Source organism: Cydia splendana, chromosome 1, assembly GCF_910591565.1.
Source record: "Cydia splendana chromosome 1, ilCydSple1.2, whole genome shotgun sequence".
NCBI lineage: Eukaryota > Metazoa > Arthropoda > Insecta > Lepidoptera > Tortricidae > Cydia > Cydia splendana.
Window position 1 is genome coordinate 22,529,119 of NC_085960.1, and position 18,565 is coordinate 22,547,683.

At 37.4% G+C, this 18,565-nt stretch overlaps 1 protein-coding gene across 2 annotated transcripts in view; it reads left to right on the plus strand.

Moving 5' to 3' along the window:
- The first annotated feature begins 236 nt into the window (after nucleotides 1-236).
- LOC134797456 (protein numb) overlaps nucleotides 237-18,565 on the plus strand; it is a 39,693-nt gene continuing 21,364 nt past the window's right edge. The window contains exon 1 of one of the 2 annotated variants that reach the window (XM_063769702.1): nucleotides 237-643. The gene's annotated coding sequence lies outside the window, so the exon portion shown is untranslated. Of the gene's footprint in view, nucleotides 644-8,980; nucleotides 9,369-18,565 lie in introns of those variants that run through there. The other variant, XM_063769709.1, reaches the window with a different exon arrangement.

Consider the following 18,565-nt stretch of genomic DNA (forward strand, 5'->3'; position numbering starts at 1 on the left):
TTGAAAAATGTAGACGCGAAGGGATATCGTCTCATAGAAAATTTGAATTTCGCGCCTTTTTCTGCTAACAAGATTTGCTTGCACATCTATAGCTTTATGATTTCATCAGACAATTTAATCAGATTGGCGATAAATTATTCCCATCTGGACTGGCCTATAATATAGCAACACCGAGCCTGTCGTTTGTCACTGTCAATTTGACATTTTCTTCAGCTTTTACATTGCTCCCTCCTCTCCCTCACTCTTTTGAAGGCTTTTTCATTCTTTCAGTCCCTGCTCCCGAGATTGAAATTAATTTTAGATCGGAGGGATTGTATTTTATTTGTGTTAATATATAAACTAGTACAAAATCACCTAACGTATACATATTATCTTACAAACGGTATCGCGATTGTCGAAGGTGAATTCAAAACAAGTTTGCGGTGAAGAAAACTTGTGCGACGACCGTGGGTGTTACCGAAACCTAGATCTTACCTCTCTCCTGTTTTACCTGGGTCGATTTTTTAGAGATAAGAACTTTTAATTTAAACTAACTGGATAAAACTCGGGTTTGAGAAGTTCTTAAAAGTGAAATACACAAGAAATCTTATATAATGTGCCAGTTATAATATACATAGCAACGCTCTTCAACATTTTATGATAGGTAAGTACACTATCTAAGCGTATCTTTAACAAGACTATTATTACAAACCGGAGGTAAGTCATTAACAACCTTGATTCTTCAGTTTTATTGACAACAACATCTGTTTTGTTATTAATAGGTTTGTTTTTGTAAGTTTTTATTTCTTATTGGAATCTATTTAGTTTATTACTATAGCTTTTGTTATAATATTACAGTTCTAAAGGATGTTTTAAATAATGTGATACTTTAATGTATTAAAGAAATATGAATTAATAAAACAAAGTCACTACACCTGTGCAAAGCCATGGTATATCGAATATTAACATTACACTAATTCATTTATCTCTATTCAGAAGTCTATGTTCACTCCCAGAGGCAAATAATGAAATAACATATTATCTTGAGACATTGCCTATTTAATTTATGTACGAATGTTTTAATGTAATATGTGTACAGTCAGTACCCTAACATAAGTATCCACTTTTCTATACAATTAGTATGGTGATGTGGGTACTTAAGTTGGGGCACCAACCATACATAGTTCCCACAAATTGTTACCATCACACACATACTGGAGGTGTTATTATGTGGTGTCTAGAGGTGTGTCTTTGACTTGGCATAGTAATGCTCATTATAATGATCCAATCTAAACATAGTTTTTGTAGCTTGAAAGGGAGCAGAGGCAAATTGATATGGAGTTTGTAGTTATGCTAAGATATCCTAATAGTTGGAAGGTTCTTTCCCTGAAAACTCGAGTCTGCCATAAATTTGTAAATAATTAACATAATGTTTATGTTTATTAACATAATCTATATAATCTGGTATACTATGGACATAGGCCAATGCCTATGTCCATAGTATACCATATAAAATACATATAACAGTATACAATTATAAAATGCCTAAAATGTCAAGACAAGTATTAAAATATAATAAGAATAGAAAGGTACTGCAGTTTTTAAGCAAAAACCTGCTAAAATCAAAACCAAAACCTTGGTTGGACACTTGTTAATAGATAGAATAGTTCTATGCACTAAGAGTTCACATGTCATTTCTCTACCTACCTTCTTACCTTCCACGTTACATCCAGACATGTTGGTAGTGTGTCAGATAAATTTGCTCATCAAAAAGCCATATCACACAAGCCATTTCAGGGCCTGGTCCTGGGCACTTTTGTTCTGCGTAAGTAATTGCAATTTTTCATTACTACCTAAACTAAAGCTTCTGGTTTGTGAAACTCATATTTCATTCAAGTATACTTTTTACCATTCTCTAGATAGACCTCCAAATATGACTATTATTAAGACTGATTTCACTGAAAAAAATATTTACCTACCTACTTCTATGTAACTTGATAAGTTGAAAATTCAGAAATCATAAAACAATAATTGGCCAAGCACGAAGTCAAGACTACGGTGTTCAGAGCACCGTTCCGTTTCTCTATACGCCTTACTAACTCTATGTGCTCTATTGTGAAAAAAAAAACACAACGACAGTGAAAAACGGAATTCTTAATTTGAATTTTTTCAGATAAACTGCAATAATAAATATGATTCTTACTGAGCACATTGAGATAGTCAATTGGTTGGAAAGCCCGTTCGAAATTTAAACTTATTTGCAATATAATAAGGTTGTATTTTGTAGATCTCTCTCATACTTATAGTAGGCTATTCAGAAAAAAATTAATATCCCACAAAAATAAGCAAGCAGAATTAAACTTTGTATCAAAGACATAAGTCATAAATTTCAATGCCAAAGTTTTAACTAAGGATCTTTCTCGCTAAAACTACTTCCTAATATGAAATTTTAATGACCAGTGTAAGCATCAGTTAGCTAGCCCTAAGCAACCAAAGATCAGGCTGCAGTTGAAAAACTAATAAAGATAAAGTTAAGCTGATAATTTTCCCGCCGTCTCCATGCTTCTTTAAGTTGGGTATTGACTGGTCAGCTGCCTGTTAGCTATAGTTTTCGCGAAAATCGCTAGGACAGAGGTGAAAATTTTTGTATGAAAACTTGCAACTTTAAATGCATTTTTATCGAAACTATTGCACTCTAAAATTAAGTCAAAATCAGTCCATCGACTCAATTTTTTACAAGCTTTCTAATGGTACCCCACACGATTCTTACAATTAAAAAAAAATTCAGGCTACCCCTCTCAACCCTCTAAATTTCCCCCTAAAATCAGAAATAAGCAGTTTTGACTTATTCACAGTGTTAGTGATGGTACTTGCCATAACTATTCCAAATTTTAGGTACCTACATCAAACGGTCTTTGAGAAAAACGCATTTAACCGATTTGCAAGACCGAAGTGATCCCATAAGAGCACCGTGAACAAAGTTTTGTACGGTAAAAATATAACTACCTCTTGCGTTGAATATTGTTCCTATGAAAGTTCCTTCAAGTCTCTTTTGGTTGGGCTTAATTTAAAAATAATTGATGAAATCTGTTTTCACCGTATTTTTATTAGGTACTTAAAAGTTACATTTCTAAATAAATTATTGTGCTAAGCTTTCATAAAATGTCTACAAACATTTACGTGACAGCTACCTATTTTTATATGGAATAATAAAACCGGACAAGTGCGAGTCGGACTCGCCCACCGAGGGTTCCGTACTTTTTAGTATTTGTTGTTATAGCGGCAACAGAAATACATCATCTGTGAAAATTTCAACTGTCTAGCTATCACGGTTCGTGAGATACAGCCTGGTGACAGACGGACGGACGGACGGACGGACGGACAGCGGAGTCTTAGTAATAGGGTCCCGTTTTACCCTTTGGGTACGGAACCCTAAAAATGAACATCATTCATCAGTGAGAGGTATAGAAATGTGGTTAGGTACCTACTTACCCATCCCAAGGTATGTTTTCTACTTTTAACCCACATGTGGTGATGTGGGTTTACCTTTTGGCCACGACTGCCCCTGTACCGATTTTTTTTAAACGGCGATCGAGCTGACGAATCGCCAGATATTAAGCATTTACCGTCGCCCATGGAAACCTGCAACACCAGAGGAGTTACGAGTAGGTACGCTCTTTTCTTGAAGGTTTCAAGGTCGTGTCGGTCCGAAATTTTCGAAATACCGCGGGTGACATACCTACCCGCTGTATATTGGCGAAGATGGAAATGTTGTCGCGTATAGCGATGGCGGAAAGAAGCGGCAGGATTAATCCAAACAATTCCTCGGAGCACGTACTTTCCGGTTATATACATGCGATAGCAAATGCTGAGCGCTCTCTCGCGGCGCTAAGGAGTCAAGCTGATCTGAAATGCTGTCAGTCTAAAGGGAGAACCTGATACTGGGGTGCCCCTGCCCAGAGATCAAAACAGTATTCCATATGTGCCTATGTGGGCGAACCTGCGCTTGTAGGCTGTGGGCCGGTGTGAAATACTGTCTCGATCTGTTGAGCACACTGAGCTATTTCGAGGCTAATTTAACTTTCCCCTCAGAATGGCCGCGGAACTGGACTTCATTTGAGAAGCCGTTCGAGCCAAGGATTCCGGTAATGGCTGTGGCAGTTAGGGAAGTGCTCTCAAACGAAATGATATGACAAATGTAAAGTTTTTGGCGCTTCATGTAAAATGTAATGGCTCCTCTACACGAATGGCCAACGCCGGCCAATCCAAGGGACGCCTTTATGCATTAGAGGGAGCAAGTGATATTGCTATCTCAGTCTACCGCATGGCTGCGTCCCTTGGATTGGCCGGCGTTGGCCATTCGTTTAGATGAGCCATTAAACAAAGTGATGGCCCAACTGTGCAAATAGTTGCAAACACTGCCAGATACCACAATTGTTTTAACTTGGACCATATTTTACACCGTTTATGGGGGATTACCTGATACGTAAACTTAAGATAAGGTATTTAGATAACTGAGTATTCAAATATTAAATGTCTAAGCCTCTGCACTGCACCATTGACAGATGAACTTAATTTGCGTTCTTCTTCTAGGTACAGCCATAATGATTAGTTGATTACCTATTTCGAAATTGCCCTTATCGACAATTATACTTACTTTAAGAATGTCACAAATTATATCAGTTTCTAATTTAATCTTCTAATTTAAATTTAGTCATAAATCTGCTCATTGTAAAATTATTCAGTCATTTTATTCATGAGCAATAAATACCTAAACTAAGTTGTATTTCTATTATTAGTGGGTATAATAATCATACATAGGTTTGTTAGTACGTAGTTGTTTACTGTTGTCTGAGGACCAAAATAGCCCTTTGGTGAAGGTATCCAAACCATTGTAAATAATTGTTAATGGTGGAAAATGTCGCTTTTCTCGATATAGCCCCATATAGGCCATATAACATTATTTTCATTTCTATAAGATTGTTTGTAAGGATACTTACCTATAACAAAAAGTGTCTGGGACCTGGGTTTTCCCCGGGACAAGGTTATAACTAACTGTGGGTCTAGGTCAGGGCTCTCCAAACCCCGGCCCGCGGGCCAAATCCGGCCCGCGAAGCGTTCCAATCCGGCCCGCCGACAGCGGTCCAATCCGGCCCGCGGGAGCCAGACTCTAGGTGTTCAGCCCTAACAGCAGCAACCCCAGATACACCCACCCCCCCTCGGTGCCGACGGTGGCCCGCGCGAAAATTCTGAGGCGCAATATGGCCCTCAGGTAAAAAAGTTTGGAGACCCCTGGTCTAGGTGGTTATGGTCATCTATAAAAGTTGGCGGCTTTTGGAAGTCATGAGCAATAAATGCTACAAACCTGACTCTTACACACCACAACCCATCACGACTATCACGAGCTAATGCTTAACACAGTTAATTTTGAGGAAGAGCTCATGAAGATATTGGACCAGTCTGCCATATACATCCGAACGGTTGTCAAAAGTAGACACCAAATATGGCGGGAGAATGCAGTAGGTGTGCAATCGTCACAGCCGAATTCTGAAAAAAGGGGAGTTTGCTGAGCAGTGAGACACCTAACCATGCCAACAAAAAAAAACACAATTAACCAACATTTTAAATACGAAATTCTACCGATTACGCAATTTTCCGTCTCGACCTCGTGATAGGTCTTATTCATTTCACTATTAACAGTAGACTGCGTTTGCTAAGCCGTAGGTATTATACCTATAATTTAAGACCTTAAGCCAGTTTAGTAAGAGTTTATATTCTTTTAGCCGAGAAACTCGTAGAAGTTAAAAGATTGTAAGTAACGGACACGAAGCGTATCGGAGGCGGCAACTCGGCGAGACGAAGAGCCGAAGGCTGCGTCAGGGCTGCGTTGATAAAATTATTAGTTACTTACGTATTCATGATTCTGAAATCGGTCCACAAAAGCGTCGCGTTTAATTTGCTAACTTAGCTTTTGCTATGTTGTTAATAGCTGCCCTATTTGAGATCAAACTACCGTCGGGCAAGGGTTCCGCTTTGCAGGAAATGATCACTCGCTGGTTCCCATTTCCGCACTTCCGTTCCATTTCACACGGTGCCAGTCCTTATGTAACTGGAAATAGACTTTAAAAGTATTGAAAATAGTGGTAGTTTAAATTATATATTTATAATATAACTCGACATGTGAAACCAAAAAAAGGTGTCAATAAAAAACACATTGCCGTTATGATTATACATACTGGACGCCAGAAATAGTTTCCCTTCATTATAGATATATGCTATATAAAAAAATCGCCATACTAATACTGCGCAGATAAAGAACATTACCCTAATTGATTGGCGCCTCGCAAACGAGCTGTTTCCCGCGTGCAATCAACCTATTGACACAAATATTCTACTTCACTCGTTACAAAACGAATCCCTCAATTGAAGAGTCGAATCACTGTCAACAGTAATTATCCACTTGGCCTTGTTCAAGGAACGAACACATTAATGTCTTATTGAAACAAATACGTATGTCATAAACGAAACTACACCGGTAGAAAATCTTACATTCCGGTCAGGACACAGTAAAATAATACCTACTAATAGTAACCTAGTAGTATAGTAATAATCTAATAATATAAATTATAGTAGTTTGAATACTTGTCTTTGAAGAGTTTATTCTGGTCTTCATCAGATGAATCTGCTTAATTTTTTGACATTATTTTTTATTAGAGTGTTTTTGCCCTCGCTCACTCGCTCGTGTTGATAACGCATTTTGCGTATCTCTTCATAATTCCTTAATAAATAGGGCTTTTCTGGCTTTCGGCCAGTAATCTAGTCGTAGGTAAAATCTTAGGTGGGTGATTATGATTAAAACTGGCGCCTACCACAAAAATATTCTAAAACGTGCGCTTGTATTTGCTACTATCTCGTAAATATTTTAGAGTCGGCGATAACCCAACGTAGCTGAATAACTCCCACTGACGGATTAGTACGAAACAAATGCTTTTAATCTGAAGAACAATACAGAAAGTGGGTTGTGACTACCTACCTGCTCAGTGGTTTCGAAGTCAACGGATGAAATGTATGTGAACGTGGGACGGGGGCGTTAGAAGAATGAGCTTCATTAATTTAGATAATTAGCTGTTTACCCACTTGCACTATTATGCAACGGCCCTAAAGACAATCTCTGTACGCTTGCATAGTCGAAATTGTTTAAGAACCGAATGAACCGAACCGAAAAATTTCATAATTACGTGACTCTGGATGCGAGAATTAAGTAAAAGAAGAGAAGAGCCCTATAAAACAGTTTCTCTTAACATGTATTTGGGTTGGTTATGAGTTTGAGTAACAAAGCCATAAAATAAAGTGGCCGAGAAAAGGGATATGCTCTTAAATAGGGCGTCACCTTATTCAGCTAAAGCAATTTTACTTCGAACGTCAAAGAAGCCATGTTGGTACACGTATATGTAGTATAAATTATCTCAGATGAATTTTTCGGGTTCGGGTGCTAATCCGTTAAACAAAAGCCTTTGTTTCTTTTAAGAGCGCTGGCTACATCACGTGCCAAAGCAACCATTTCGTTTAAAAAGCAACTATCGTTATTGACCGGAGCATAGCGAAGGTCTACGTTTCGACTGGAGCATTTTGCTTTTGTATGTCCGGATGTTCTCCTCTACAGGTCGCAATTCTTAACCGAATCTCGTGAAATTTTGTGACTGGATTCTATGTCTAAATAAAAATTTTTTGTCCGTCCGGTTTTTTTAATTTTTTTAAAATGGCGGAGTCGTGATAGCTCACGCCTAAACAAATAGTGGTATCGGTACCATACGAGTGTTTTCTTTTTGAGATATGATAGATTAAATGGCCAAAAATTCTGAAAATTTATTTCGCTGGTTTCGGAGGTATTGAGATATTTAATTTTAACTAATTTTAATTTGAGAAGGAGTAGCTAAATTTCGTCAACCCATCTAAGAATTATTTGGCTCAGTTTGTAAACGTTCGCTTTTTCTGTTTGCACAGAGGGTCTGGGTTCGATCCCCAGTAATTTTATGCTGGGATATTATAACTTTTTGTATTTTTTTAAACATAAATTTCGTATTGTTTTTTTTTAATTTACTATATTTAAAGCTCTTAGCACCATGTTATTTAAAGCTCTGCTCGCGAGGTCTACAGCTCACAGAGCCACTAGTAGTATTAAGGTTCAAATTCATGGGACAGCTTGTTCAGAGAACAATCAGGGTGGTCTTGTTTTTGGAGATAACAAAACGTGTTATCTCCGTTATGGGCTGTTTTATGAATTTGAACCATATAAATAGAATGGTAAGTTTGCTTTTTAAACGGGCTTGTTCCCGTTACTTATGTCGGGGCTATTAGCAGTAAGTAGTGTAACCACTGCATAAAGGAAACAATACCTTTTGTTTAACAGATTAGGGTCCTAGCCCGAAAAAATCACCTGAGATAATTCATACTATATCTTGTCTTCAGTTTTTCTTTAAATTTTCCGATACGGAACGTAATAAACTCAGCTGGGCGGTGTTACTACTTATGAGAACAGCTTGGAAATATCTTTTAGCGTTTATAATACCATTGTTATACTCTTTCCTAATGCACAGAGTGATTCATGGTCGACCTTTTTGATCGTGATGGATATGGCTTGTGGCGCAACGTTATTTTTAAATGAAATAGGTACGAACGCAACGATGCTTTCTATACGGGTCCAAATGCAATAAAATATGGAGCCTAATTGCATTAATTACTGGCTTTGATGTTAGACCACATTACTCTCCCCAGTCTAGACTTAGTGTCGACCTGTACCACAATTTTTAAAATAACTAGACACATGGGAAGATTTATTAGCATTCAATTGATTTCTTATTTATCTCTATAATATACTATTTAAATTCTCATTAAGGAACTGAATTAATTAGGATGTTAAATCCAAAATTTTGGGGAAAAGCTGAACATTCTAAATTGAGGGATTTTTTTAATCTGCTATTTTCCGATGCAGGAGTCTGCGTAACCTACATAAATCGTAAGGTGTCGAAAGAACAAAACATATTGAGCCAACCTGGTAGATGTGAACTAGAGTGTGTAGGCAATTCACGTGTTGAGCGCCTGAAATAGTCAGTGCTGTAGAGTAATTAGCAGCGTATGGATGTTAGGATCGTCTCCGCACTTGGCAACTGCTAAGATTTCTAGTGCTTCTAGTTAATAAATACTTTCTGTGGGTGTTGATGATTCGGCGAGTAGCTAAGTGTTTTTGTGCGAAGTTTCGGATGATTAGTGTTTTTTGTATACAAATCTGTGCTTTACGTGCAAGTTCGGTAGTTCGTGCAAGTGGTGGAGATTCTATCGGTGCGTTTGGATTGCGTGTTTGAGTGACCCCGACTTTACTCATCTTGAGTGTAAGTATTTTTGGATTGATATCTTTGATTTTTTTCTAGTTTGATGGAGGACAAAATTAAATAATCTTACCCTTTTCATTCAGTGTCTACACTTGTAATGTATTTGAATAATTGGATTATGACCAATATATACTTACCTACTCCAAAGTTGGCAGATGGTAGCCGCGAAACAAATTTCATGAACGTTATTGTATTGTACCCAGATTGTACATAATATGTACCTTTAAATGAGCAATTCTTGTTTATTTATTTATATACCTACATATATGTTTCGGGGATCTCGGAAACGGCTCTAACGATCGATGAAATTTGCTATGTGGGGGTTTTCGGGGCCATAAATCGATTTAGCTAGGTCTTATCATGGGGAAAACACGCATTTTTTAGTTTCTATATGTTTTCCGAGCAAAGCTCGGTCTCCCAGATATTTGTACCTAATAATAGTAATACCTACAACGCTACTAAGTACTGAGGTACTGTTAAGTCAACTTTTTTAATGTATTTCTTCTCGTCACTACCATTATTGTTCTACAATCAATCATGGGTGAAACATACTTATTTTAAATTTGTTACCACTCCTATTTATTTAAAGGGTAACTTATTGATGAGATAGCCCACAAGCAGGAATTCCATTCTACCTGCAACAGACAGGTTGTTTAAAATTTAATATTTTCCTAGCCCTCTTGTTTTATTTTTAAATGAGTAAATATAAGTAGTTAAAACGCAAATTGCATAAATTACTTGTTCGTTGTAGTTTATAAAAACGTGGCTCAATTTGAATTAAATTGGAGGCCATATGACGCTGTCGACTATGCCCATTACCAATTCAGTAGGTACGAAGTATACTTATACTTCGTACCTAGGTATATATATATATGTAAATTGCTCGAACTCCAGCAGCTCGGGCTCATCTAAATTCACCGGTTGCCAGACGCGTTGCCCTTTTGACTTTCTGAGCCTATACAAAATTCGCTGAAGACGTGTTTCCTTCTCGAGATATCGATCTTATTCAATTCAGATTTTTCAGTCTTATTGTATCCGTTTTCTAAGGAAATCGGTAGGTAGCACAACTTGTACTTACATTATATTAGAAATACATACCTACTCTTATACAATATTATACCTACACTTTTTTTTAAGTGGCAAAAGGAAAAATGGAAATTCGGCTCCAGCCAATGAATTTTTCGAAACTAGCATAGTTAAGTAAAAAATACCTAATAGTATATAATGTGATTTGCCGTTTGGTGAAAATTGATAGAAAATTTGCATAGTCTTTAAAGCTTTGATTTGGTTATGTCCACCGGGAAAATGGTACGTAGTCGTATAGACAGAGTAGGACCCTCTTGTTGCAATAATCTTGCACTATGAGAGAAGGCCCCAGTAAAGTTATAAGCTATGTCTTTTTCCTCGCGTTATCCCGGCATTTTGCCACGGTTCATGGAAGCCTGGGGTCCGCTTGACAAGTAATCCCAAGAATTGACGTAGGCACTAGTTTTTACGAAAGCGACTGCCATCTGACCTTACAACCCAGAGGGGAAACTAGGCATTATTGGGATAAGTTCGGTTTCCTAAGTTAGTTATAAAAGCTATGTAGTGATGGATGATTATGAAGAGGGTGATTTCATAAGTATTAATTAGAATGGAGTTGGAATCGGTAAGATTTGGGTATTTAAGGTTACAGAACTTACAGAAAAGTCATTGTCTCATAGAAAATGTATTTAATTATCTATCCAATACTTTACAAATATGGTATATATACGAAATTTGATTTTGCTTATGTACAGTCAGCAAAACTATACTGTACATGCCGAGTAAGATCATTTACGTTCCATTTTTCAATAACACGAGTCACATATTATATTTATCTTCACCTAATTGTACGATAATTAGAAAACTACGCCTTGCGACGAGTAACACATAGGTATACCATCCAACCCATTACCCAACCATAACCTACTCGTAAAATAAACAGTTTATGATAGATTAATAATGCTAGTACTTAATTTTACGTAGATTAATTAAGTTTCGTGATGTATGCCAATAAATTCAATTAAGTTATTAAAGCATTAAATTAGATAATGATTAACCGTTTTACATGCATGCACTCTAAAAGACTAGTTCCTTTGCTACCCTATAGTTAAGATGCATGCTGCATGCGATCAAATATTTGTATACCTGCACCCGTGGGTAAGACATAGAGAAACCTGTACATAATTTAACACCATAATTGTACCTATGTTTTCACAAATAAAAAGATTCTGATTCTGATTCTAAAATAATAAGATTAATAGAGAGTTCATAGATTCATTAATAAGCAGATATAAGTGGCCAAACATTAGCTAGAAATCATTATAGCTGTATCATTATTTTTTGATGGAAACGGTAATTTTGTGTTGAAGCCATTAATTTTTACAATTTCTCTTACGATGACAACGCAAACTAAAAGAAGTACAAATATAAATGTAGATAAGCACATAACACCGCCGCCCATATTTCCTTTTAATGAACCATGTTACATTACAACAGCATATTAGATTAAACCAGGTAAAGTTTATTACAATACAAAGCGTGTAAGCAGATACGCGTACCATGTTGTAGCAGGAACATAACGTTTAATTTACGAGTACCTAAGTAGATCTAGTTACTCGAGCGTGAATCTGAATAGCATCTCACACATAGTTTGCTACAAGTTTCTGGATTTAAGCATTACAATTTAATTAATTCCACAGTTTATCATGTTGATAGAAGCTTTTGCAGGGTCTTTGTTTACTTTTTAAATAACTGCCCTGTCTCTTTTTATTTCTCTCATTACGTGAACACTAAAAAAAATAAAAACCTTATGGGTGCTATATCACACATATCGATTGATCATTATTGTGTAGTTGCCTAGTTGGTCAGTCGATATAACGTTGATCGACGCATCGAATACTTATTTATTATCAATCACAACACTAACCTTGGGTATATAGCATATTAAAAAAAAATACAATCATTCACGGTACTTGTCCCTTATAATCTGTGCAACAATATCTTTTGGCAGTACGGTTGCGCTGGCGGTCTTGGCGATCGCTGCCTTGGCGCTGCGACCCGGGCGACGGCTGAAGTACATGTACACGTTGAACACCAGCTGCCGCGTGTCCGCGGGCAGCTCCACTCGCGACTCTTCCCGACTCTCTAACCCCCTTCCATTGTAAAGCCTCCTCCAACTAAACATAGTCCATGCGGTCATAGCCTCGTCCCCGTACTGCGCCGTTTTGTCGCAATAATTCACTCGAACGGGGATAAATTTTCCAAGCAATTGAGATTGTCTATTCCAAACTGTTGCGAGGATTTTTAAATTCGCCAATTCGCGCTGGTGAATATGCGTTCGATAGGAAAGACACCCGGGAACTGATGGCCGCCGGACTTCGGAGGCCACATCGACACCCTGGTCACACGTTTACAACATCCGCTGCGCAAACGCGGACATCGTTAACCCGCGGACAGCGCTTTGTATGCGAGCGAGCCCTTCGCGCTTTTGACAACCTTGGCCAGATATAGTCAGGAGCCGTTAGAAGGAACATATCCCGCACCATAAAAATGTCACCGTTGTACGACATGTAAGATAGGTGCGCTATTGATTTTGTGTGATAGAAATATTCATTAGCGTCGCCTGAACGGGCCGTGCCCTGTTCTAGAAATGCAAGTAAAGCCTTGAATGACGTCCATGCTGTAAATAGACCACGATGTGGTACATAATTTAACAGTCTGCTTTTAAAGTAATATGTACCACACCATGCTCTATTTTCTCTACATTACCTACTACCAACCTACTGTCTACTTTTCGTTGTACTTAATAAAATTCGCTCCTCATTTATTGCACATTACCTGACTATATTTCAAAGTGCACCTACAAAGTAAATTATGCAATCATTTTTTCAGGTCCCCGCTAATAATTAGGTACTGAAAACCTACGCCAATTCATCCACAAAGACATTGTGTTTGAGTCTCCTTTATTGGAATTTTCATTTCAAATATTGTTTAACATTGTATAAATAATTAAATCCATTTTTAGTTTTCGAAAAACGGAAAGAGCTAGGTGCTCGAAGTAAAATTCCTTGACATATACAAGAGGAATGAAAATGGATTACTGTTTTCGGAAATTCTATTATAAGCGAGCCATTTTCATAATGCCATTACATTAGGCATTTCATAATTCATTACTGACGTACCTACGACTAACAATTCAGTATAACATAACTAATAGTGCATCCGAATGTGCCATGATTTCTCTACGATATTTTGAGAGCACGATCATAACATTCATAGCATAATGCACTTTGAAATGCAAGATGCTATGCACGAGATAGTTGAGAGTTTACTTACTGCGTTGGTTTTCAAGATAACGTCTCTTTCACAAACAGACGTTTCTCAGTTTCCCTTTTATCATTATATCATTATCAGTATTTGCTAAATGCCTTGTGACCACTTGCGATATGCAGTTTTATAGTTTTGAGATTGAAGTGCACGTCAGAATTTACAGAATACCTGATACTGATTTGTCCGGGTGTCGCCGTCGACGGATACGTCTGGGAGGACATCATCATCATCACATTTATTTATCGTATGGCTTCGTCACTGGATACAAAACTTTATTATGCCAACAACTTAAAATTAAAATTTCGCCCTACTCAGGTAAGCATAGTTACATACCTATAGGTAATAGAGTACTTACGCAGTGTTTATCTCTATTTTACCCGAAAAGTAAAAATTATCATGCTACCATAAGCTAGCCATACACGTACGGATTTGCCCGTCGGATCTGCGTGAAAGATGTGTCTGACGGGCACATCTCGTCCGTTGGTTTTTAGCACGGACAGCGGACAGACATCCGACGGACAAATCTGTGTCTATTTCTCGCCACACATTGACGGATGTGCCCGTCAGACACATCTTTCAGGCAGATCCGGCGGGCAAATCCGTACGTGTATGGCTAGCTATAGAGGCTACCATAGAGTTTACCATGCCTGAGTCGTGGTTATTTTGGTCACGTGATAAGGTAAAGCTCTTTTATGACCTTAATTCTGCGAAATAAGTTCCTAATCTAATTTTATTTCACATTGATATCATTGGACTCATTATTCATTGCCTATTTATCTTAGTGGTATGTAATTTTTAATCATTATTATTGCTACAAAATATTACTTAGTAATGTAGGCCCAATCGAGACATGTTAACATAAATCGGAACACAGTAACCAAATCAACCTCATTATAGCGGTACTTTGATTTCAAAACAGTGAAGAGGTCGCAATACCCGTTTTTATGTGCAACAACAATGACCTATGTGCTGTTGAGTATTTATTATATTTACGACCTTTTGTTACCGGGCCCGTTGGAGGCGTCAATTTTACGGTGACTGACGACAGGGCATTGTCCTGTTGTCACAGCCATATACCACTGTTTGTTTTAAAACTTTACTTATCATGCTTCTCGTAGGTCTTCACTCTTCTTCATTTCATAGGTTGTAATTTACTGATACTGTTCATCGAGATAAAAGCTTATGATTGTTTTTTAATAACTTTGTATTCGGTAGAGTTCTTAAAATTTTACGCGAACTTTCCCTACAACTCCCATTCCCGCATTCCACTAAATTAGATTAACTAAAATTCGGTTTTATTACTATTTAACTCGCAAATCTATAGTTGTTAATATTGGCCAATATTACCTTGACAATTTGGCCCACAATTTGGCCGTCCTGTTAATGTACCTATGGCACTTTTTGGGAATTATTTTATTGTTGTAGGTAGGTGATGTACAAAATGTACTATCTATGTATGTAGGTGACTCACCTAACCTACACCTAAGGCGAGTACTTTAATTAAATGTCTCCTGCTGAAGCCGCTGCTAGCCGTTTGGCCATAAATACCTAAAGCTGACGGGTTAAATGTTATTAATGATGGTTATGCTTCTGAAAATCATGAAATCCCATTAGAATTACTAAATTGCGAGATTGCGGGAGCCGTAATTGTAGAGTCTGTGCGGAAAGAGAAGAGTCGTAGAATGTTAGGGGCCCCATACATCCTACGACTCTCCTCTTTCCGCACAGACTAACTAACTATAGGTTATACATATCAATCATACCGACTATAATTAGTACTTTATTCCTTAACTGCACATTTTTAACCAACTTCAAAAAAAGAATGATAAAACCACCTAACTATAGTAACAACTAATGGTTCACGCATTCAAAATGCAATTATAGGAGGATTCAATACCATTGTTCTTTTTGGTTTGTTTGAGTTTTTTTTTATACAGGGTGGATTTCCTTTTTGGGTCAGTGAGGGGTGAGGGCAGATACCAGATCCCGTGCTGCTACGCGAAAATGGTCTTAGAAGACCTTTCCTCAATTTCAAATTAATGAAGATGCACGTTAAGAAGAAAACATACGTGGTGCGATAAAATGTACATTTTGACAAACTTTTTTTTATGCCTATCGATACCATTCCTATCCAGGATCAAAAGCTTGTATGGGACCAAAAAAATCCGCCTAGAAAAGCCACAAATCGAGGAAAACTTTTCCCATACGATTTGTATGAAAACGAAAACTTTTATTTTTCAAATGCTATTTTTTTATGCCAATCGATTCCATTCCTATCCAGTATTAATGGTTTCCTAGTGCTAGCACTACTACTTGATACTCTTTGTCGAGTGCAAAAGTGTAATCATATCTTTAATGTCGAATGTACCATGGGGTTCATTTGATGATGGAGACCGAAGGTGCCCAAAGGAACTCTGTGATAAAACATCGCAACCTCGTTGTGTTTGGGTTGTTGGAATTGTCTTGATGAGTAGTTGGTTGCTGAAAGAAAAGTACAATCAGCGATAAAATTTAATATCAAACACTAAAATTCTTGACAACTAACATAAATCAAATAACTAAATTGCTGATCGAATAAATGAACAAGCGCATATTTATCAATTCCAATGTAAGATATCCTAATAACATGAGTTGGCAATGTTAAGAGCAATCTGAGCAATCCATTGAATGCTGCTGCAAATGGCCAAAAGCACTGGCCAGTTTCAACTCGTCCTTTTTTTTTATTAAATAAATAAATATCAGGGGACATCTTAATCTTACAGAGATTAACCTAGCGCCAAAAGACCATCGGACCACTATTACTTTTTACACTGTGTCCAAACCAAGCAAAGCTAACATATAAATAAATACATAGAAAACACCCATGACTTAAGGTGGGATCTGACGGTTCACTCGGATGAATGTTCACTCGAGTGAATGTTTCATTTTCCTTTCATTTCACGTTCACACGGCTGCTGGAAAGATTATTCATTTTTTCATTTCTTTCACTATGGCGTCGAATGAAGTTGTGCGTCTTGGTATAAGATTAATTTGTGATAATTTAATAAAGATTTTAACAAACAAGATGCAAAGAAAGCGTCGTCGGTAGTGGCTGCGACCTTGGATCGCAAGAAGAAATTTATTTGGAGCCTCGAATACATTGCTGAGAGAACTAGCCGATGAAGATCCGAAATCGTATTGCAATCATTTGCGGATGACTTAAAGTAATTTTATAGAACTTCTATTATTAGTAAATAATAGGTCCGTTAATAGCGAAAGAAAACACTTTAATGAGAGACAGTATACCTAGCCGAATAAAACTCCAAATTGTACTGCGATACCTTGCTACTGGCGATTGTTTTGGAACTCTGGGATATTTATACAGAGTACCTAGAAATACCAATATGGTATATATATCCAACTTTGTTCGTTCCACTTGAACACCATTTTATTGCTTTTACGTTATCTTTGTCTAGCTAGATAGTAGGTAGTATACCCACAGGATTCGAGAAAAATATGCAAAATCCGAATGAACGTTCATTTCTGTGTTCACACTGTTAATTTTTTGTTCATTCGGAGTGCGAGTGAATGATGCCGAATGAAAATATCCAACATTGTTGGATTCTTTCACTAATGAATTCATTTTTATTTTTTGGTTCATTTTGTGTTCAGACGTGTCACTTTGAGTGAAAGATGAATAATGAAACAAGAAAATGAACCGTCTGATCCCACCTTAACGAACAAATATCTGTGTTCATTAGTTACCTTACCGGGATTCGAACCCCGGACTATCGGCTTCACAGGCAGGGTCACTTCACTACCCACTAGGCCAGACCGGTCGTCAATCTTTGATGGCAAATGCGAATACATTGTAATTTTTGACCGTATTCCATTCAATACTGTAATTCTATTCTCCTCGTTATGGTATTGTTGTGTGCCCTTGGCTCTCTGCCCTTCTCTCCGCTGAGCTTGTGATTCGTGTTTTGGCTTGCATCAGCTATTACTCATTGCTACATGCATTATCATATTAATGAGGGCTCTGCTAATGGATCATTATAACGGATACATTTTTATTTACTCCTTTAATGAGTCACACACTAATTTACCTATAAGCGACTCTGAATTAAAGAAATAATATTAGCACTCATTTCATACATTTAGGAGTAGTACTTCTGAAATATACATTAAGAAGATTTAAAAATCCAAAGCGAAACTTATAAAGTAGAGCACTAGAGCAGCACTGTTCTGCTATCCTTGCAATTTATCTTTATGTTCTCATGGACTATTAGCGTAAACGATATGTAATTAAGAGCTTTATGAGTTACTGATAAAATTGGTCAGTTTACCAATGAATGCGGGCGTTCATGTGTCGACCACCTATGACAGCGCCGGCTCTTACGGAATGTGGCGATGACTCAGTCTAATGATTCAACGTGCCTCTCAAATTTCTTGTAAGTTCATTCCTTATGCACTCTGGTAATAGACTGAATTTACCAATTAAGATTCAGAGATTCACTGTTTTCCTTAAAACATCACTTTTCGTCATATACCTACTTGTTAATTTTATTTTTTTCTGTATAGTATCACAACGCTATCGTCAGTGTTTATGTTTTCATCTCGCTGATCCAAATCGATGCCATTACAACGAAATTAAACGAAGGCCGGCGATGTTAAGGTTACAATTGGGTTGGGAGGAGGAACATATGTTCCATTCCGAACCAATAATAGACTTGAGTTTTGCACCTGCGTCCGTCCCGTTCTCTCGCACGCGCTCATTCCAGATGTTGGACCCAGCGAATCCCAGCGGATCCGCACGTGGTACCCGAACATGCGAATATGTTATTTCGTTGTAACCAATTTAT